This window comes from Dioscorea cayenensis, chromosome 16, assembly GCF_009730915.1.
Source record: "Dioscorea cayenensis subsp. rotundata cultivar TDr96_F1 chromosome 16, TDr96_F1_v2_PseudoChromosome.rev07_lg8_w22 25.fasta, whole genome shotgun sequence".
Lineage (NCBI taxonomy): Eukaryota > Viridiplantae > Streptophyta > Magnoliopsida > Dioscoreales > Dioscoreaceae > Dioscorea > Dioscorea cayenensis.
Window position 1 is genome coordinate 9,429,268 of NC_052486.1, and position 24,615 is coordinate 9,453,882.

Below are 24,615 nucleotides of genomic sequence, written 5' to 3' on the forward strand. Positions count from 1 at the left end.
GCCGTCACCCTTTCTCAAGTTGGGGAAAAGATGGAGAAAAGAATGCTGAAATCAGCTTTTAAAGTGCTGGAATCGGGATTCGACACGCCCGTGTGAGCGCCCATGTGGATTTTTCACACGGGCGTGTGGAATTTCCACACGCCCGTGTGGATTCTCTTTTTTCTGTTTTCTTGGCCGGATGTGAAAAGTGCTGGTATAGTATTCTTACTACAGTTTTTGCTACAGTACCCTACTATAGTACCAACCCGCAATACTCTCGAATCCATGCTTTCATCGAGGTAACGCAAACGTGCACATGTTTACATCGTGGATCTCTTTGCTTCTTCAATAACGGACATGTTGGTGGAGATCTTGTTCTATATGCACAAGTCAGAATGCCTGAATGTGACTGCCCTTGTGCACCTCCAAATAGTTGTGCTAACTCGAATACGAGGAGGTTGGCACACATTCCCGCATCTCGAACCCGACCTATGTCTTCGCGTTTGAACCTTTGCAAGATTTCCTCCAAATTGGTGCATTACGACCCACATTGACTTCTTTATCTCATAATTAGTCTCATAACCCTACCTTCATGAAAGTAACATAAATACACATATATTAGCGTTAAAACCCGAGAAAAATAATGCTCAACACAAGGAAAGAATACTTCGTATTCTTATCGCACAAGAACTTATCAAACACACCACGAGGGTTAGACAAAACTAGATTGGAGAGGGTCGAGATGGTGAGTCAAGAGGTACCTGAGCGTCCCCTTTCCCCTCCAGTGCGATTTATCCTACCTCCATTTCCTTGAGTTCTTTGCGGTCATAACAGGGTGAAGTACTAAGAGAGGAACTCCGCTAGGGCTTAGTTGCGCGAGCAACAGAGTGAAGCGTTGAAGTAATCCTTAGTATTTGGGGCTTAATTGTGACTAGGGGCCTTTCACTTGGACCAAAAGGTTAGGTGTACTTATAGGAATAGGATTTATCACTTGGAATCGCTAGAGCTTTGTGCAACTTTGCATATTGTGAGGTGTTGAGACTGATCGATTTCTCCACCGAGGAATAGTATAGAGTTAGTCACGGTTGACCTTAGGTATGGGACCGTGTATCTTAGGATGTCCAAGACTCATTGAGCATTAGTTAGGAAGCATAATAGTTGGTTTTACACTTGAAGCGATAATCCTAGGCGGAAAAATATCCGAGTACCCCCACTTCATATCAATTGTCTTTCCTATCACTTATTTGTGCCTCTCTTTCTTATTTTTTTTTTCTACATTACATCATATCAAGACAACCATTATTTCATCTTCGCTTGGTTAAGTAGCAATCTTGGTGTTTTTATTACCTACTCCCTGTGGATACGATAGCCACTCACCTAGGATTTATTACTTCGACAAACTCGTGCACTTGCAGGTCACACTCAAGGTGTGTGTCAAGTTTTTGGTTGACACACCACTATAGATTTCCTCACGGGCGTGTGGATTCTCTAGAATTCTGATTTCTGCTGGCTGGGAACAGTAACTACTACAGTGATTTGCTACAGTAGCCTACTACAATACCAGTCAAAAACACTCCCGATTCACACTTTTTATCGTCACAACATAAACGGGCACACGTTTATGCCGTAGATAGCGTCGCTTCTTCAATAAAAGGCCTCATTGGTGAAGATCTTGATATCATTGCACAAGTCGGGATACGCAAATATGACTACCTTCGTGCCCCTCCAATTTATTGTAATTGCTTGAATACATGAAGGTTGGCACACATTCTCGTATCTTTGAGCCCAACTTGTGTCTTCACATTTGTTCCTTCCAAGCTTTAATCAAGTAGTGCATTCACGATCTACATTGGCTTTTTTCTTACATATTTGGCTCCACAACCCTACATGCACCAAAGTAACACAAATACACATGTATTAGCCTAAAACCTGATAAAAGTAATGCCAATGCAAGAAAAGAATACTTCGTATTAGTAATACACAAGAACTTATCAACCTTGGCGTATTTGAGAACCATAGATGCAACATTACTTTTGAGCACACGAAAGAACCATAGAATGTACCTGGTAGGCATTAGAGATCAGTCAGCATATGATAGCTCTTAGGAATCATCCCGGGGCATTTCTCTTTTGTTGTTGAAATATTAGATTCTACAATTCCACTTGCTCTACCTCCGTGTCTCTCACCTAGTCTAGTTTCTGCCCTTACCTGTCTTTCTTTCTTCCTTTAAAATCTAGTTACCAACCATTATTTACCATTTAGATATTAGAAGATCAATTAGTACTTTGAGTCCAGTCCCTGTAGTTCAACAGTCGTACCCCTCACGGGATACCATTTTACTACTTGTGCGTGACCCATGCACTTACGGAGAACACATCAATTAGATATTAGTTGATTAAACAAATGATATCAACTTATTTTGATGTTTTCATTTATTCTATTTTCTTGTTATTCATAATTATTAAAAACAATGACTAGTTAAATTTTCTTGTTGGGTAGACTTAACAAACCAATTCTATTTTCTTGTTGTATGACATTTGTTGAATGACATCACCGAATATATATTTAAAAATATTATATGTGATCTAATTAATGCAAAATAATAACCATATGTAATTTTGTTCATAGAACAAAAATGTAGTCAAGAAAGTGGATGTATAATTGAAATCTACTTGGTCAAAAAGAATTGACTGATGAATTTATTACTGAGGTGCATAAATTCATCCAATTTGCATTAAGTCAAGATGACTGATAAGTGCTTGTGTGATAAGAATGCGAAGTGTTCTTTCCTTATGTTGAGCATTACTTTTAGCAGGTTTAAGAGTTAAAACATGTAGATCGAAATGAAGCCAAAAGGGTTGTAAACGTAGATCGTAAACGTATTATTAGGTGGAATCTTGGAAGGAATAAACACGAAGACACAAGTGGGACCCCAAGATAGGTGAATGTGTGCCAACCTCCATGAATTCAAGTCACTACAATAAGTTGGAGGGGCACAAAGATAATCACATTTGCGTATCCTGACTTGTGCATTAATAACAAGACCTCCGCCAATGAAGCTTTTGATTGAAGAAGATGTGCGATCTACGGCATAAACATGTGCCCATTTATGTTGTCTTGATGAAAAGCATGGAATTGGGAGTGTTTTGGCCAAGTACCGTAGCATGTTACCGTAGGGAAAAATGCAACAAGCACTGTAGCAGTTACTGTTCACAGTCGGCCAGAAACAAAATTTCTAGAGAATCCACATAGGCGTGTGGAAATTCCCCACGCCCATGTGGAAATTCCACAAGCTCTTGGGAAAAATCTAAAGGGGCGTGTGGATTCCCGATTCTAGCCCTATTTAAGCCGTGATTCTGTATGATTTTTTGATCTTCTTTTCCCCTTTTCTCCAACTTGCATCCATCTTTCGAGAGGCCGTCAGCTAGGGTTTAGAGAGGCTTTTGGCATATCTTTAGAGTAGTTCTAAGGATTCAACACCGCTCTCCACTTGGAAGAAGGTTATTGGGGGAGCTTTCATCGGCACCAATCTGGCGAGGTGTGCCCTAGGCAGGACAAGGGGTCGTTTGGAGAAGACTTGGCTACTCCACAAGACCATCGATACGACTACCAAGGTGGTTTTCTTATGGAACACTTGTTTTTACTTTCGATTTCCTTGTTGATTGTATTTTGCTCCATGGAGAGCTAAACCCCCTAGTGGGTACTTGGATTTTGTAAACCCTAGGATGTTATTGTTTCATTGATCTTTTATTATGCTTTCCTTAATTGATGTTTCAATTGAGTTCCAATCTTGAATGATTGTTGAATCATTTCTCCCTTAGAGTGACACTAGGGTTGAGAGTCCATTTTGGTAATCGTTGTAGATGAGTGGCACACTACAAGGGTTAGACATTACTTGATTGAAGATGGTTGAGAGGGTAAGTCGATAGGTAGTGGAGCATCCCCTTTCCCCTTCAGTGTGATTTATCCTACCTCCATTTCCTTGAGTTCTTTGCAATCACAATGGAGTGAAATTCTAGAGGATGAACTTCGCTGAGGCTTAGTTGCTCGAGTAACAGAGTGAAGCATTGAAGTGACTCTAGTGTCTGGGGCTTAAATGTAACTAGGGGTCTTTCGCCTAAACCAAAGGGTTAGGTCTATACATAGGAAGAAGGTTTATCACTTGGATTCCCTAGAACTCCATGCAACTTTACACAGTGTGAGATGTTGAGATTGAGTGATTTCTCCGCTGGGATATAGTGTAGAGTTAGTCACGGTTGACCATAGATTTGGGACCATGTGCTTAAGGATTTCCATGACTAATTGAGCATTTATTAGGAAGTTTAATAGTGGGTCTTGCACTAAAAACATCAATCCTAGGAGGAGCATTGTCCGAGTACCCCACTTCTATCGATTGCCTTACCTCTCACTTACTTACGCCTGTCATTCTTGTTTTTTTATCTTCGCTCACATTACATTTTATCGACACTATCATTGTTCACTTTCATGTGGTTAAGTATTTTTACTCCCTACTCCCTGTGGATACGTTACCCCACTCACCTGGGATTTATTACTCGACAAACCCGTGCACTTGCGGGTCACACGCAAGGGGCGTTGTCAATGACTCTTATAAAAATGGAGAGAATATTAGGTGTCCTTGTTTCAAATGAAAAAATACATGATTTCTAGATCCAGATGATGTAATTTGGTGTTTATATCGCTCTAGGGTTAAATAATGTTATTAGAACTAGACATGTCATGGGAAGAATTGTTCCTAGTTAATGAGCAGCTGAATGAGGATAGTGACCAAAGTTTAGAACTTGAGATGAATTGGGGTGACTACGAGCAGATGACTTAGGATCAAAGAATGGTATATGATTGTCTGTGCTCTCGTGTTTCGCCATGTGACACATCTCATTGTAATGATAAAGCTGGTCCAAGTGTGAAACTAACATTAGATGAGCCAATTTTTATTTTCAAATTAATAAAAGCAGTCAATTATCTGATAGCTTTTTTTAATGTGTTAAAAACTGCTGACTAACCCCTATATGAAGGATATGAGAATCACTCCCGATTGTCTTTTGTTGCTAGGATGCTATCTATCAAGTTTGATGCTAACATGTATGAGGCTGATTTCAATTCCATGATTACCATAATTAAATAAGTTCTTCCTCTAGATAATACAATGACAACTAATAATTACCATCATAGGAAAATAATGAATGAAATGAGGTTGCTTGTGGTTAAAATAGATGCTTGAAAAAAATGGTTGCATGTATTGGAAAAATGAAGCTATGGAAGTTTCTTACAAGTTTTGTGATGAGCAAAGGTATAAATAGATCAAGGTCTGATGTAGGCTACCTAATAACCACACTCATAAAAGGATTACCCGAACAATACTAAGATAGTTACCACTAACTCCAAGATTAGAGAGGTTGTATGCTTCTAATGCTACAACAACGCAAATGACTTGGCATGCTACTCAAGAAAGAAATGAGGGAGTAATGCAACATCCATTTGCCAAGGCATGGAAACAATTTAATAGAACTTATCCTGATTTTCCCGAGGCATGGAATATCCATCTAATCCACCGCCAAGATTGTCGGGGGATGAAATTCTTAATCAGATTATGATGTTCCCAACAACAGTAGAGGACCTAATTCATGCTTCCCCAGGTATGGAGTAGATCATAAATGAACAAAAAGAAGCATTTTTTAGGATATACCCTATTGAAAAACTAATCTGATCTGACACAATCTCAATGTGATGCACGTTGAGAAAAATATTTTTGATAATGTGTTTTGCACTGTGATGGATGTGAAAGGGAAGAGCAAGGATAACATTAATGCAAGAAAAGATGTTGGAGTTCTTTGTGACCATATGGAGATAGCAGTTCTCTCGACCAATACATGTCATTCTATTCCTAAAGCACTCTACACTTTAACCAAAGTGCAGAGGAGGGTTATCTTTGAATGGATTCATGAATTAAGATTTCTAGATGGTTATGCTTCTAATCTTGGAAGGTGTGTTGACATGAATGAATTGAAAATAACTGGCATGAAAAGCAACGACTGGCATGTGTTTATACAAAGGCTCATTCTGATTGCTTTTTAGGGAATTACTAACATCATTTATTTGGAATCCATTGACAGAATTTAGCTTATTATTCTAAACTATATTTTTTGTTGTGCTTGACATTGAAAAACTTATTGATTTAGAAGAAAAGGTTGCAGTGATTTTATGTAACTTGGAAAAGATTTTTCCACTGACAAGTTTTCATTCTTTGGAGCATCTTGTTGTTCATTTAGCTTATGATTCTAGAATTGAAGGTCCTATTCAATATAGATGGATGTATCCTTTTGAGAGGTAATACAAGCCATAATCTAATTTCACATATTACAATATATATTTTTTTGGCTTAGTTTATACAATGTTTTATCATTCTTATATCTGTAGGTTTCTTTAAGAACTAAATAAAACTTTAAATAATAAAGCACATGTTGAGGGTTCAATCTATCAAGCATATATTGAGAAAGAAATTAACATTATTGTAGAGCATTACTTTGAACCTCACTTATAATGTAGGAGGAGGAGATTGTGGAGAATTGATGATGGTGTGAGCAATGACATTTTTCACCTTTCTCCATATTCAATTACATTGGTCGAGGTAACGATCGTCCAAAGGCTAGGTAGCTATTGGAAACTAAGCTACATGTAGCACATGCATACATATTGCGAACTTGCCCGGAAGTACAACAATATTACAAGTAAGCTATTATCAATTATTAAAAAGTATAATCATAGAACATGTTAAATATTTAACTATTAGTTCAATACATATTCTTAGGATATTGTCAACTTTCTGAAAGGAAACCCCGCTGATGAACTAAGGGCTATATAAAGAGAAAATCATACAGATTCATGATCAACGGATTAGAGATGATAAGTAGTTTCATGCAAGAAATTTTGTTCTTTTTTTTCAATTCAAGATTGAAGCTTTTTCTAGGAAAACTTAAATCCCGCTGGCTGGGGCCTTATACAGTTACACAATCATTTCCTTATGGTACCGTTGAGATCTCATACCCAGGGAAGGGGACTTTCAAGTTTAATGGGCATTGTTGAAGGCATTATGCTTTTCATGATGAGGCCATTCTTTCTGGGTTTTGTACGGCATACTCATTGCTAAAACCTCCTTGAACATATGGCAGGTACGTCAAGTTAGTGACGTTAAACAAGCACTCATTGGAAGGCAACCCAAGTTGTGTGTTTTCTAGTTTTCAGTTTGTTTTCATTTTTCGTTTTGTTTTTGCATCGATGTTTCTCATTATTTTGTCATCTGCTTTCTCTCATACTTTTATCTCTGTCGAGGCCCCTTCATTTTGATTTTCTTGTTAATATGTGGTTTTTGTCTAACCGTATACCTTGTTGTGCAATTTAGGAGATAGGGTCTCTATGCTGTATAATTCCATGATGGACACGGGCGGTACACGCTCCTGCTTGTGCCCCTGATTTTCACTGGCCACATGTCTTAATAATTTTTCAGGGCAGATACGGGCCTGACACGATCATGTTCGGGCGTGGCATGCTTTCTGTGCTCCTTGCACGACCGTGTTAGTACCAAGTTGAATTTTTGCTCATCTTCAGTGATTTCAGGGTGGTCAGCACACTCGGTGGCACGATCGTGTCCAAGTATGACACATACACCATACTCCTAAAACACGATTATGCCCCCATTTCTCCTTAATTGCTTTGACCAGTCAAGTCTCCGATCTTGTTCTCTCGCTTATCCCCTCAAACGTCATGTCCATTCCTATCCATTCCACACATCCTTCGAGTTTTTGACACACCCCTTATGAGTGCGTAGCACAAGTGCACTGGTTGTCGAACTAATAAAGTACTTTGGTGAGTGAGCAGTTGTATCCATAAGGAATAGTACTCAAAAATGCAAGTATTGCTATTTAGCTATAGTGAAGATGATTTAAGAGCGGTGTGAACAATACCAGTATAAATGGAAATAAAGTAAAGAAGAAAGAGACGCAATAGAATAATAGGAGAGCCAATCGATAGAAAATAGGGCACCCGAACATTGCTCACCCTAAGAATATTGTTTTAAGTGCAAGATCAATCATTATGTCTCGCTAACTGATGTCTAATGGGTTGTGAAAATCCTAAGACACACGGTCCCAAACCTTAGGTCAACCGTGACTAACCCTCGCACTATGTACCATCGGAAAGGGATACTCTTGACTCCTCAAACTGTATGGGGTTGCATGAAGATTTGGGGATTCCAAATGATAAACCCTATTCTCTAATATAGATCTAACCCTTTAGTCCAGGCAAAAGACCTCTAATCACAATTAAGCCCCAGCAGTAAGGATTACTTCAACACTTCACTCTCTTGCTCATGCAATTAAGCCCCTGTGAAGTTTGTATCTTAGCACTTCATTCTATTGTGACATCAAAGAACTCTTATAACATGGAGGTAGAATAAATCATATCAGAAGGGAAAGAGGACATTCAACTACCTCTCGACTCACCCTCTCGACCCTCTCTAACCTAGCTTTGTCTAACCCTCATGGTGTGTCACTCATCCATAAGGATTACCAAGATAGATTCTCAACCTTAGTGCCACTCTAAGGAAAAATCAATTCAACAAGCAGTTAAAGTTGGAACTCAATTAAAAACATCAATTAAAGAAACAAAATGAAAGATCAATGAAACAGAATCATCCTAGGGTTTACAAGTCCAAGCACCCACTAGGGGTTTAGCTCTCCATGGAGCAAGATACAATCAATAATGAAATCGAATATAAAAGCATGCAATCCATAAGTAAAACCCCCTCGTAGTCCGTATTTATGGTCTTATGAGTTGCCTCGTCTTCTCCAATGGTTCCCTCATCAAGCCTAGGGTACACCTCGCCAAATCGATGCCTATGAAATCTCCCCCAATAACTATCTTCCGAAAGAATGCGATGTTGAAGGCCGTAGAACCACTCCAAAGACCTAGGCAAAGCCTCTACAAACCCTAGCCACAAGCGCCTTCAAAGATGGGGAAAAGATGAGAAAAAGATTCTTTAAAATGTTTGAAATCGCGGCTTTTATAAGGCCTAAAATCAGGCATCCACACGGGAGTGTGGAATTTCCACACGCCCGTGTAAATTTCCAGTAATATGTTTTTTGCGATCTGTGACCAATAATTGCTATAGTAATTTTGCAATAGTGATTTGTACAATAAACTGCTACAGTACTTTTTCAAAATATTCCTGAATCCACACTTTTAATCGAGGCCACATGAATGGGCACACATCCATGCGGTAGATCGCGTTGCGTCTTCAATACAAGCCACATTGACGAAGATCTTGCAAGCATTGCACAAGTTGAAGCACATGAGGGTGACTGCCTTTGTGCCCCGTCCAATTTGTATATTCGCTCGAGCACAATGGAGGTTGGTATACACTCACATGTCTTTGAACACAACTTGTGTCTTCATGTTTGTTTAATCCAAGACTTCATAAAAAATTGCATCCACGATCTACTTTTGTTCCTTTCTTCTTGTTTCCACAACCCTTCATGCACAAAAGAACATAAATACACATGCATAAGCGAAAAAATCTGAGAAAAGTAATGCTCAATATAAGAAAAGAATACTTCATATTACTAATACACAAGAACTTATCAAAAATAGAACATTAAACCATATAAGAAGAATAATTGGAAGTGCTTAAGGGAAGCATTCTACAAGTAAGGAAAAATTTCAACACCGAATAAGAAAAATATATGTCTAGCTATAAACTTGAATCAAAAAGGACAATAACCCGATATCGTGTAAGTGTGCGTAAACTCACTCAAGTCAACCCAACGTATACTCCTCAAAATTCTAAGTAAGAGGGACTTATTTATTTTAAAAAAAGAAAGAAAAGGTAGTAGCTTCACACATCCTCTAAAGTAGCCCTTTCCTAAGTGGCCGCTAAGGTGGCTTTCACACTTTTGAGGTGGTAGCTCTGTCTACCGGGGTAGTAGCTTTCACTCATCCCATGAGATAGCTCTTTCTCTCATTAGGGCATAACTATTATCGTACTTATGAGAGTAGCTTCATACTTTATAGGTGGTAGCTCTTTCCACCCCCACCCCCACCCCCAAATGCATAACTAGTATCCGACTTATGAGATACCATTTTTTTCAACGAAATTAAAACAAGAAAAAAACTAATCATGGTTGACTTTAGATTTGGGACCTTAGGCTTTTAGATTTCCATAACTCATTACATCTCAACTAAAGAAGCATAGTTTTAGTCTTATACTTGAAACGAGAATCCTAGGGGGAACATTGTCAGGGTACCCCACAATTTCTTTTAATATTTCCTCTTCTTGCCTTTTCCTTATTTTCTTGTTTTTATATTTTGATAACAACTTTATCATATTTGGAAATTGATTGTCACTTCGGCTATTTAGCAAGATTATTTGTTTCTAGAATCTATTCATTATGGATTAGATTACCCACCCTTTGGGTACTTTATTACTTCGACACCTGTGTACTTGCGGTGCACACCAACAGATTTGTCTAGTTTTTGGCACCATTACAGGGGAATAGGCATCTTAGATGCATTTATACATTACTATTTTAGTTATTCACCATCTATTCTATTCCATATTTTCTACTCTTCCATCATTCTAATTTGTTTTCTTTTCTTGATTTCAGCTTGATGCACTCTTTGCAAGTGTACGGATCATAACAATTAATAAAGTGGTACCCTGTGAGGGGTAGGGTTGTTGAACCATAGGGACTAGAATGCTACTACTAATTGATCTTGTAGTCTCTAGCTAGATCACTAGTTCAAGGTAAAGATGATAACTAAATAACCTAAAAGGGGGAAGGATAACAGGTAAGGGCTAAAAATGAACTAGGTGAGAAACACAGAGATAGAGCAATGCCCTAGACTAATCCCCTCGAGAAATGTGTATGAACTTGTTTCTAATGTGTACTAGGTACATCCTTATATCATTGCAGGTGCACAAAAGAAATGTTGCATCTACGGCTATCAAATATGCTAAGTTTTGCAAGTGTAACTACATGCTTCATACACGCCAAGTTTTGTAACTACACAATGCAATTACGACTACAGTAATCCACACACGCCAAGTTTTACACAAACAACTAAGCAAATCAAGCACACCAAGTTATGCAACACATAAATAAACACAAGAACACATCAAAACTCCAATGTCATTAAACACAAGTAAATCAACATAACACATAAACATCCAAGTTCATAGATCTATGGCATCGGAGAATGGTTAGTGACAACGCCCCTTGCGTATGTCCCGCAAGTGCACGGGTTTGTCGAAGTAATAAAATCCTAGATGAGTGGGGTATCGTATCCACAGGGAGTAGGGAATAAAAACACTTAAATTGTTTCTTAACTAAGTGAAAGATAAATAGTGATATGTGTGACAAGATGTGAAATAACAAAAGTAAAAGAACAAGAAAGAGAGCACAAGTAATGGAGAAGGTAAGGCAATGAATATAATTGGGGTACCCGGATATTGCTCCACCAAGGATAATCGTTTCAAGTGCAAGAACCCTCTATTATACTTCCTAACTGATGCAATAATGAGTCGTGGAGATCCTTAAATGCATGGTCGCAAATCTAAGGTCAACCATGCCTAACTCTATACATGTCCCGGAGAAAAAATTGAATAACCTCTCAACCTCGCACTCGTATAGAATTGCAATTAGTTCTAGGGACTCCAAGTGATAAATCCTCTTCCTAGATGTAGACCTAACCCTTTGGTCAAGGTGGAAGGTCCCTAACCACAATTAAGCCCTAGGTGCTAAAATCACTTCAACGCTTCATTCCGTTGCACCCGCAACTAAGCCCCAACGGAAGGTCATCCTTTAGCACATTCACTCTACTATAACCCCAAAGAACTTGAGGAAATGGAGGTAGAATAAATCACACCGGAGGGAAAAGGGGGCGTTCCGCTACCTCTCGACTCACCCTCTCAACCCTCTCCAATCTAGCTTTGTCTAACTCTCGTGGTGTGTCACTCACTCACAAGGGTTACCAACAAGAACTCTCAACTCTAGTGTCACTCTAAGGGAGTATTCATACAATCAAGCATTCAAGATTGGAACTCAAATAAAACATAAATTAATTGAAAACATAATAAAGAGGTTCAATGAAACGAATACATCCTAGGGTTCACAAATACCCAAGTACCCAGTAGGGGTTTAGCTCTCCATGGAGCTAATTACAATCAATGAAATCAAATGTAAAGCAAAGAATCCACAGAAAACCCCGTTGATAGTTGTGGCAATAGTCTTGTGGAGAGTCCTCTACTCGTCCAAGGGTCCCTTTGTCTGGCCTACGAAACACCTCGCCAGATCGGTGCCGACGAAAACTCTCCACTAACCTTCTTCCAAACAAAGTGTGATGTCGGAGCTGTAGAACCTCTCCAAATCCCTAGCAAATACCTCTCCAAACCCTAGCCGCCGCCCTCTCTTAAGTTGGGGAAAAGATGGAGAAAAGAATCCTAAAATCAGGGCTGAAATCGACCTTAAATAGGGCTGGAATCGGGAATCCACACGCCCATGTGGGCGCCCCAGTGGATTTTTCGCATGGGCGTGTGGAATTTCCACATGCCCATGTGGATTCTCTATTTTCATCCTTCTTTGACAGGATGTGAACAGTACCTGCTGCAATGTTTTGCTATAGTGTTTGTTAAAGTGTCCTGCTACAGTACAATCCCGAAACACTCCTGAATCCATGCTTTCATTGAGGTAACATAAACGGACACAGGTTTACATCGTTGATCGCTTTGCTTTTTTAATAATGGACTTGTTGGTGGAGATCTTGCTATACATGCACATGCCAAAATACTTGAATGTGACTGCCCATGTGCCCCTCCAAATCGTTAGGCTAACTTGAATACGAGGAGGTTGGCACACATTCCTACATTTCGAACCCAACTTATGTCTTTCCGTTTGAACCTTCTCAAGATTTCCTCGAAATGGTGCATTTACGATCCACATTCGCTTCTTTCTCTAATACTCGGCCTCACAACACAATCTGTATGAAAGAAACATAAATACACACATATTAGCGTTAAAACCTGATAAAAGCAATGCTCATCATAAGGAAAGAACACTTCGTATTCTTATCACACAAGCACTCATCAGTTAGCCCCTCATATTTTTGCAAATCAATACAAGACTAAGGAAAACAAAAGAAATAGAAGCAATGAAAGACTCCCCTCTTTGCCTTGCTAACCACTCCGACGATGCGACGATGATGTCCCGCAGGCTAAGCTCCACTCTACTTGCACTCTTGCACCATAGATTTACCCCAGCTATAGAAATGTGTTGGGGAAAACCTTGGCAGCCGCCCCCTAAGAAGAAGAAAAAAGTATTCCCTGGAGAAATGACCTGGATCTGTCTTAAAAGGGGCTTTTTGGGCTCAACATACCCTAAGCATAGCCGTGCTTAGGAAGTGCTTTCGAAAATAGACCATGCTCTTTAATTTCTCCAAATCAGAGAAAATTATTGGGTGAGTAATAGGGCGCTTGGCCTATGCTCCCACAAGCACGCTCGTGATCTGGGCACCAAAACTGTGATTTTCTTCCAAGTTGTGCTACAATAACTCATCTACAATGGTTTTGCTATAGTTGTAGTGCTTAGTTTGATGCAGAATTCTAGAGATTTTCATGGGAAGGGAGAATGCCTGTGCTCAGACTATGCTTCACCTGTAACACTGTGTTTTGACCACTTTTCACAGTATATTTGTGCCAAATCCTATTCTTTTACATAAGAACTTATTTTTCTGCACAATTACACAATAATACCATAGTAGCATCGACTCACAACAAATAAACACTTAAAGGCAAGATAAATCCATGAAAAGGATATAGACATATCTATATGAAATTCACTCATCACGGCTCCAGGTTATGACCTGAGGCAACCCTTCGACATTAGTTGAAGGTGACCTAGAGATTGAGTGAAGAATTTATCGATTGGGGAAGGAGACTGTACAAGAATAGAACTATCAAGATGAAATAGGGGTTGAGGGGTCTAATAACATGGTTGCGTAGAAAGAGCAACAAAGGACACTCTCAGAATATACAAGACCTATAGTTTATGGCATGTATTCTAGCATTTTCAAGCCACCAATTACAACTCAAAGCTTTGAGCTTAAGATAGGTTTCATCTAGATCGTACAACAGTCCACACAGTTCAATAGTTTGGCGACAAGGTTCCAAACAACCACATCGATAGTTTCTAAGAAGTGTGCGACATGCTTAAGATCAATGGGGTAACGGATGATGCTATTTGGTTGAGGGCCTTCCCTTTTTACTTATAGGGGAGAGCAAATCAGTGGTTACAGTCATTACCTCGAGCATCGATCACTACATGGAAGGAAATGGTAGAAGCTTTTCTTGCTTAGTACTTCCCTCCCAGAAAATCTGCTAAGCTTAGGAGTGATATCTCTTCTTTTGTGCAAATGGAATTGGAGTCTCTCTTTGAGACATGGGAAGGGTTCAAGGATCTCCTACGGAAATGTCCTCAACATGGGTTCCCCGAGTGGATGATTGTAAACACCTTCTATAATAGGTTGAATCCAAGCACGAAACTGTTACTAAATGCGACAGCAGAAGGTACCTTAGGAAGTAAAACCATTAAAGCTACCTGACAACTCATTGAAGAAATAGCTATGAACAGTTAACAATGGAATGCTCGTGACAAGAAGAAGGTAGCCGGTCTTCATGAGATTGATACAGTCATATCTCTAGTAGCCCAAGTAGAAGCACTGAGCAAGAAGTTAGACACTCTAACTTCTCCAAGAGTGGCGGTAGTAATGAACTGTGAGGGGGTGTGGACATGGATATACATCATCGGATTTCCCTATTTCTATCAGTAGTAGAGCACTTATTGAGCAAGTAGACTTTGTGGGAATACAATGAGAGGCCAAGGCAATCCTTATAGCAACACTTCAATCCAGGGTGGTGAAATCACCCAAACTTTTCTTAGAGCAATCAGAGCCAGCCGAAGCCTTATGGGCCACAGGATTTCAGCAATTACAGTCTACAAGTTTGGAGAATCGAGTTTCATGTCTAGACAATAGAGTTACAAATCTAGATAATCGTATGTCAGATTTGGAAAAAGTGTTAACCAAGTTCATACAGTCCTCTGACACATGCTTCTAGGGCATAGAGACTATGCTTCGCAACCACACTGCATCATTGCACAATTTGGAAAATCAGTTGGGACAAATTACAAAGTCACTGATGAGTGCATTTTATATCATGTTTTGCATATCTCCAATTCACTCCTTTACTTGTTTTTTAGTGCATTTTGTTTATAAATGATGCTATTATGGGTATGTTTGTCTCTGTTGTAGGCTTTTATGGATTATAAAACACATGAAGTGAAATTAGGGTCAAACCCAACTAATGAAGACAAATCTTCTAAGTGTCCAATTCAAGCATGAGCAAAGCACGGGGTGCCATCTCCCCATGGTTTCCTCTGTCTGGGATTTCCCTGGTTGTAAGCGAGAGCACAGGGGTGCTTTCTTCCCATGATTACTTCAGGAAAAGAATGACCTATACTTTTAGGGGAAGCATGGTCCGCATGCTCCTTTCATGGGCGTGCTTAAGCTAAGCATGGGTGAAGCACGATCGTGCTCTCTCCGTGATTCCCTCTAGATGGCACTTAGCCATTTTCACTCAGAAGTTTCAAGAAGAGCATGGTCTAAGCACGACCATGCTTAGACCGTGTCGAGCCAGAAAAGTCCTTTTTAATGCCCAGATTTAGGGTTTCTCAACATCTCTTGTTTGGGAGTTTTCTTCTCTAATAAAGGAACCTTCGAAGGAAAGATGATCAGCCACCACCACTCGAGTTAAGGAGGCCAAGAGTGAGTTAGAGATGAAGGAGTAGTGGAGTTTCCCCTTCCATGGAGCTTTTGAAGTACATTTAAGAGATTTTGTAAAGAGGGGGAAGTCTAGATGTCTCTATTCCTTATGCTTGTTATTCTCTCTCATTTGTATGAATTCATATTCCAAGGTACCCCGAGATTGTGAACTATGTTGTTTTGACTACTTGAATTCTGATGCCTATGGAGTTCTATTGTTTTCTTGTGTCCATTCATGTGTTTACATAACTTGGTGTGCTTGATTTGCATAGATGCTTGTGTAAAACTTAGCTTGAGTGGATTACCATAGTTGCGATTACCTAGTGTAGTTACAAAATTTAACGTGTATGAAGCCTGGAGTTATACTTGCAGGACTTAGTGTATTTGATAGCCGTAGATGCAACATTCCTTTTGAGTACTAACAAGGATCTTAGAATATACCTGGTAGGTATTAGACTCTAGTCAGCATCTTAGACACTTAGGGATCATCCTGGGCATTGTCCTCCTGCTATAGACACTCAACCCTAGTCTACTTTGTTCTTTCACCCCTTGTTTTTATTCTTGTAGTAGTTAATTTCTTCATCACCTTATCAGTTTATTAGACATTAGAGGATCAACTAGTACTAGAAGTCCAGTCCATGCGGTTCAATAACCCTACCCCTTGTGGGGTACTACTTTATTACTTGTAATGATCCATGCACTTGCGGAGAGTAGATTAGTCACTTTTGAAGAGACCTTAAGGGAGTTTTCCTAGTAACATAGAGACAAATCCATGAGAGCAACTAAAAGCAATCACTTTAAGAGTGGTCGTGAACTTGAGAGTAAGCTCCCATCTTAGAAGGTTGCACATGATTCACCTAAGGAGAAAGAGATTGAGGAGAAGGGTAAGGAGAAGGCGGTGGCTCCCGCACCTTACAAACAAAGGATTACCTACACTTCAAGACTGAAAAACGACCAAACTGATGAGCAGTACAAGAAATTTTTGGGACTATTTAAATAGTTGCACATTTATATTCCATTTGTGGAGGCGTTGCCACAAATGCCTCATTTTGTAGAAATCTTAAAGAACCTATTGACCAATAAGAGAAAGATGAAGGAGAGTGTAGCTATGATTTTAGATACATCATGCTTGATGGTATTGAAAAAGAACATGTCGAATAATATGAAAGATCCCAGAAGTTTCATCATCCCCTACAACATTAAGAATTTGGGTGAAGAAAAGGTATTGGCAGATTTAGGGGCCAACATTAATGTGATGCCATACACTTTCTTCAAAAAGTTGGGTTTGGGAGAACCAATGTCCACTTGAATGACACTTCAGCTAGCTGACTGTTCAATAAGACATCCGAGGAGTATCATTGAGGATGTACTTGTCAAGATAGACAAGTATATTTTTCCTGCAAATTCTGTTGTGCTTGACATGGATGAGGATGTCAATATACCATTGATACTTGGGAGGCCATTCTTACAAACTTCCAAGGCTTTTATTGACATTGATAGCGGGGAGATGACATTGAGGATAGGAGATAAGTAGCTGACTTATCTCCTTGCTGAAGCCATGTGACATTCTCTTGATTTTGATGATACTTTGTATTTCTTGACACCACTAATGAGTTAGTTGATAATTATGTATAGGAAATGTTAATCCCGGACCAATTTGAAGGATAGCTAGACCATGAGATTGAAAATGAATGAACCTCATCACTTGGTCTAGTGGACAAGCTGCAATATACCCCGGGGATAATGAAGAGGATGATTTAAAATTGAAGAGGTCGAAACATAGCCACAAGAAACATCCCAACATTTCTGGGGATGAGCATACACAAGCTAAGAGTAACACTTTCTCATTTTGTAACAAGCTTTATCACTATCCCTCTAACCTACAAAATTTATGTTCATCATGCTTTAAGGTTGTAGGTAAGAGGTCATCTGTGCTTCATGAACCCCCTTGAGGTGAGCAACAAGTACATCAAGCTAGTGACATAAAACAAGGGCTTCATGAGAGGCAACCCAAGTGGTTATTTTAGTTTAATTCTTAATTTTAATTCTTCTGAAATAAATTCCATTAAGTAGTCACCTTGTTTATTTATGTTGGTGTTGAGTGCTTTTGATAACCTTTTGATGCTAGTTCGTCTATTGATGTATTGGGCAAAGTTCAGGTTGATTTCCATGTGTTTAATTGAGTTTTCGATGAGCTATTTGTAAAAATTCAGTTTCTATAGCTTCTTCTTGAATTTCAAAACTTTTCTGCAGTTATTGATTCAATTTCTAGGCAAAAGATTGATTTCTGTGGCTTTTCTGGTAATCCAGAGAATCCACATAGCCTTGTGGAATTTCCACATGGCCATGTGAATGGTTTTAGGCTTACTCTTTTCTATCAAAAGAATTGACATGGGGTGTGAATTTTCCATACCCCAGTGTGGATCATATATGAAAGAAAGGGCATTTCTCCTCTAACATTTTATCTTCACATCCCTTCACCTTCAAACACATCCACGTCATGGATCGTGTCTTTTCTTCTTCCCCATTAATTTTCCTCACCTATTTAAAGGATTTGTTAGGTTTTTCCTATATTTTATTCAAGCTTTGCACTTCATCTTCTCCAGTAAGATTCTTCATCTTCCTTAATTTGCCATGAATTTTGTCTTTGATTTTGGTGATGATTCATCCATTTTAACACCCTATTTTCATGTAAAAACACTTTGGAATTCTTTTTTAAAGTCTTGGGAAGTTTGTAGTAATGTTTGAGAGCTGTTGTGGACTAGACCATGGTAATTGTGCCATGCCCGAATATCCACATGGCTGTGTGGATGCGCAGATGAGAATTTCTCTAATCCAGTGAAAACACACGGCCATGTGATTTCCTATAGCATGATTTCAAGCCAAAATTAATTCTTTCTCTTCTCCTTTTACAGGAATGGCTCCTAAAACTAAGAAACTGGCATCCAAGCATCCTCGTTCAAGCCGTAAGCCATCTCCTAAGCAGTTGGAGTTCGCGGTACCCGAGCATCAGGTTATACTTGAGTGTCTATCAAGGCTCAAGTTTGGATAGTCCTGAACTTCAAATTTACTAGCATTGGCAGCAATTGAACAAGTGCGAGTAGGAGAGTTGGCAGAGGAAGTACATAAGCTCTTTTCTGTTAGTAGTTGGGATGGGTTCTTATGTATCAAGGATCCACCCACCCATGATTTTACATTGTAGGTCCTCATGTCCTTCGACTTTGACCATTCACATAATTACTATAGTCAGGAGGACATGATTTGATTATGTGTGCTTGGATAGTACCACAACATAAACCTGGCACAGTTCTCTATTGCACTTAGACTGTATGACATGGATTTCATTAACATAGAGGAGTACACTCAACTGTCATCCGATTATCCCTTCGGAATAACTCCTAGCCGTGTTTGCAGGATCCTACATGGAGACTTTCAGTATGAGCCAGGGTCTATTAAGGCCATCCTACTCATTCGCCCAGCCCATAGGTACATTCATGCTATTCTTAGCAAGTCGGTGAATGGGTGGGGTGAAAGCACTGGTGCTTTGAGCAAAATAGATCTCCTCTACCTCTACTCCATGGTACTTAGTTTTCTTATTCACTTGGGATACATATTGGTTGACTATTTGCAACATCAGGGCTAGTATGTATGTGTGGGAGTACTATTTACCGGGTCATACATCAGGTGACTCATCTGAGGAATGGGTCTTATAGAGGCCATTCGAGAAGCTGAGAAAGTCATCGTTCCTTTACCACTGGGCTTAGAGACATTATACATGATGGATATGGTGAAGGGGCCACTCCAAGCAGGTATGTATTAGTTGTGCCTTCTCTAAATGATTCCGAGGATGAAAGCGATGAGCCGAGGATGCACAACCAGGTTTATCATTGCAACCTACACCTATGGAGACTGAGATTCCCCTAGCAGCCGAGGAGATACCATTCATGTCCTCACATCCCTCTCCTTAAACATATGATCATTTAGAGAGGCTCGAGAATGCTGTGGGAGTCATCCAGACCAATTTTGCTTCCATGCGTATGATGCAGACAACAAACAATATCAAGGTGATTGCTTATATGGTAGAGTATCATACATCGATTTGACTACATCTCCCACACCTCGAACACTACCGGCATCCCCAGCATCCCCAGTAACACTAGCAAACGACATTGATGCTTGAAGTGCCCTGCTCTTGGATCCTCTTATTTACTATTTTAGTATCTCTTTTGCTTGTCTTTTGGACTTGTTCACTCAAAAAGGTTCTATCTTCTGAGTTTCATCTTACTATTTTTTGTTATCTTGTTTGTATCAAGTTTTTGCTTCATCATGTTATCTTTAAAAACTCATTTTTATTGTGTTTGTGATGAGCTTCACTGAACCCCGCCCCCTCCCTTTTTGTATACGCGCAGATGATCTTGTGAGTCTTGTTGATGATGAGTTAGTAATTGACACGACCATGTGGTATTTCCACATGGCTATGTGATCTTTACAACCTGTTGGAACTCAACTTCCTTTGATGTAGGCTCTACCAAATTTTTGCACTCGGAGTTCAAGGGAGTATTATTTCAATTTCCCACTTTCCCACATTTGTTTTTATTGTCATTAACTTTATTGTGCTTGCATGCATACATTGAGGGAAATGTACATTTGAATTGGTGGGGGAGTTCATATCACTTATATGTTCTATGTTCATGCTCATGTAGCCAATGACAGTTCACCTTAGGTGCAAGGGTTGTATTCTTAAGTTTAGGAGAAGTTTGAACATTGAATGTCATCATGCTCTAGTTTTAATTGAAATACTTAGAAATCTTTTTTCCATTTGCCTATCTTGTACACTACTTACTCATTAAACCCATGAAAACTCTAGTTCAGTACTCTTGAAACAGTAACTGCATTGTTTGAGTTAAAAAAAGGGTTTTGGTTTTGCTTGTACATAAGAGGTGGAAAGAGCTACCACCTATGATGTATGAAGCTACTCTTATAATTCGGATACTAGATATGCCATAATGAGAGAAAGTGCTATCTAATTGGATGAGTGAAAGCTACTACCCCATGTAGAAAGTGTGAAAGCCACCCAAGAGGCATTTTGGAAAAGGACTACCATAGAGGATGTGTGTAGCTACTACCTATTCTTTTTATCTTTAGATAAGTCCTCACTAATAAGAACTTTAAAGAGTGGGCATTGGGTTGACATGAGTTAATTTACACATGCACGCTTTCGGTTTTAATTCTTTCTTGGTTTGAATTTTTGCTAGAGCATTGATTTATCTCATTTAGTGTTTGAAATCTTCCTCACTTCTAGAATGCTATTCTTGTACACTTTTGGTGAACCTAGGGTCTAGCAATTCCATGTCTCTTCTTTGATGTTTTAATGTGTTGATTTTGCTTGAGGAAAAGCAAAAGCTTAAGTGTGGGGGTGGTTTGATAAGTATTTGTGTATGCATATTAATTATTGTATTTTACTTACATGGACCATTGTTTTCATTAGGTTTTATAACTCATTATTGTGTTTTAGTGTTCTTTTGTATGTTTAGGGCTGTGAACGCATGTTGTTGAGAAATAATGCAAAAATAGTTAATGGAGGTTCCTTTTGGAGTTCTTTTGTGCAACTTAATGAGCAAGATACAAGCCGTGATTATATATATGAGGGTGTGTGCCAACTTCTAAAGAGTTCAAGTAAATTGGTGATGTTGAAGGGCGCAAAGGCAGTCACACGCTCATGTTCCGGGTTGTTCGAAGATTTCAAAAGTTCTTCACATGGTTTTTATGTATCAAGATATGCCCATGACTTACCACAAGAATGTATGTTCATCCGGGTGGCTTCAAAAGCAAAGAAAATGAAATTTGGAGTTAATTTGAGCAGTTTTTAGTGAAGATGGAAATCCACATGAGGGTGTGGATTTTCCACATGGGTGTGTGGATTTTCCACATGCGAGTGTGGATTCTCGATTTAAGGGTTTAAATAGCCCATTTGAAGAGTTATTTGGGGATCCTTTTCCTATCTTGGAGAGGGGCATAGCTAGGGTTTGGAAGAGGTTTTTACAAGGTTTTGGAGTGCTTCTACACCATTCAACATGAATTTTCTTCGAAGGAGAGTTATTGGGGGAGCCGCCAATGATATCGATTCGCCGAGGTGTGCCTAAGCTCAATGTAGGAGTCTTTGGAGAAGGAGGAGCATCTCTTGGAGACCATCATCATGGAACAAAATGGGGTTATCCTTATGGATTGTTTGCATTTTTATCTTTGATTTTGTGTTGATCCATGGAGAGCTAAACCCCTAGTGGGTACTTGGACATGTAAACCCTAGGATGTATATGTTTCATTAACTTTTATTATATTTCCTTTAATTGAGTATTTATTTGAGTTTTAATTTTGTGTGCTTGATGTTTTGTATTCCCTTAGATTGACACTAGGGTTTAGAACCTATTCTAATCATCCTTTTGATTAGTGACCATCACTATTAGGATTAGATCTACCAAGGTTGAAGATGGTTGAGAGGGTGAGTCAAGAGGTAGCAGAACGCCCCCTTTCGCCTCCGATGTGATTTATTCTACCTCCACATTCTAAGAGTTCTTTCAATTGCATACAGAGTGAGGCGTCAAGAGTTCCCTCTCCACTGGGGCTTAGTTGCGATTTGAGATCCTTCACTTGGACTAAAGGGTTTGATCTAGATTTAAGGATAGGGCATATCACTTGGAATCCCTAGAGCTTTAAGCAAATATATGTATGTGAGCCATCGAGAGTCTTCTCTCCGCTGGGATCCAGTAGGAGACTAGTCATGGTTGACCTTTGATTTTTGACCTTGTGTTTTTGGATTTCCATGACTCATTAAATCTCAATTTGGGAAGCGTAATCATAGTCTTGCACTCAGAACTAAAATCCTAGGGGGAGCATTGTCCAAGTACCCCACTTTATCATTAATTGTCTCCTCTTCTTGCCCTTTGCTTACTTTCTTATCTTTTGATAACATCTTGAATATATTCACAAATTGGTTGATAATTCGTCGATTTAGCAAGGTTGTTTGTTACTAGAGTTTATTCCCTGTGGATTCGACTACCTACCCCTTGGGTACTTTATTACTTCAACACCCATGCACTTGTGGTACACACTCAAGGGTGTGTCATATATCAACTTAAAATACAAGAAGACATTGGAGGTTTGAAACACATATCTATGTACCTACTACTCCTCTTTATAGAAAGAGCACTTGAGAGAAAAAAACCATTAGAAAGATTTTGTCTTCCTCTTAATGTCATGTCTTCTATACTTATTCTAAGGAACCATGATAGCATGCATACTGTTTTCATGTTTCATATCAACTCCTATATTTTTATTTACAAAATTCTTGTAATTACATATTATAATTATATTTTGAGTTTTATGGAATATTTTGGAAATTGAAGTTAAAGTAAAAGCATAGTTTTGGCAAGAAAGGAGTAAGATTTCAAATTTTGGGGAATTTTTGAAGATCTATTATAGCATAGAAAAATAAATTATTCCCTAATTGTAAGGACCCAGTATGTTTACAAATCCATGTACAATTGGTAGTGTTGGAATTAAGAAAGCTATGTGTGATTTAGGTGCTTCAGTTAATGTTATGCATTTGTCTATTTATGTATCTTTAGATGTTGATCCATTAAAAGAGACATATGTGATTATCCAACTTGTCAATAGATCTAATGTGCATCATATGGTAGTCCTAGAGAATATTTTAGTCCAAGTCAATGAATTATATTTTTTATTGATTTTTATGAACTTGCTATTGAGGAAGTTAATTCTCCTAACTCTACATCAAATTTTATTACGGAGGTCATTCCTCAAGATAGATTGATAGAGAAAGATGTTTTTAGTGGTATACAATGTTTTTAAAACAGGACTAGACTGGCTGATTGATAAGTGCTAAATTGATCATATTTTCTATATCATTCACACAGCATCTAGCATGAAATTGTACCTGTTCAACATTTCATTAGGATGAAATTTCATTATTTTCTTCACAATGACCTTTATTTCTATTTTTGAAAGAAGAAAAAAATTTGATGATGTTTTGAAGCAAAATGAAGCAAGTTGCTAAATCAAGGTTGCAACACGACTAACAACAGGCGTTATGGAAACACACAACGCCCGTTGTCTACACTCACCACTATCGTGATGAAGCTGTGGTAGCATGAGCTCACTAGTAGTAGCATAGAAGCCATAACAGCCTCATAATGGCCATTGTGAAGTCCATAACTGCCGTTGTCAAAATGCATTATGCCCAAAGACTATGCCATAACGCGACTTGGAGCCCAAGCAACAACTTACTAGCAACGGGCATCACAACGCCCATGGTGAGGCCGTGGTGGAGTTGATTACTATAATAGCCCATTATTCTCTAAATTCAAAGGGACTCTTTTGTTGAAGAAGCTAGGGTGACTGTATTTCTGGAGATCTAAGCGGCGGGAGATGGAGTTTCTTTCATATTCCAATGGATTCTGGCAGATTTCTCAAGATTACGTCAACAAGCTTTATCAGAGAAGATCGCGCATGGTAGGCATCTTCAAAGATCATCATAAGAAAGGTGTGAGTGACACACTTCATCAGATAACCTTAGGATCCTCTAATCTCTATCTTCAGAAAACTATTGGAGAAAGTTAGTCTAGGAATACATTAAATTCTTATCTATTCTTTATTTGGTCTTGAGGTTTTCTTGTGCTTTGATACTTTACTTGTTATAATCCATAAGAAACTAATTCAAGGAGAATTGTATGT

At 38.9% G+C, this 24,615-nt stretch overlaps 1 non-coding gene across 1 annotated transcript; it reads right to left on the bottom strand.

Annotated features, from left to right (window-relative positions):
* Positions 1–14,424: 14,424 nt before the first annotated feature.
* LOC120279807 lies at positions 14,425–14,531 on the bottom strand. The gene has a single exon (XR_005542108.1). It is a non-coding gene; the product is annotated as a small nucleolar RNA R71 (small nucleolar RNA).
* Between the last annotated feature and the right edge of the window lie 10,084 nt (positions 14,532–24,615).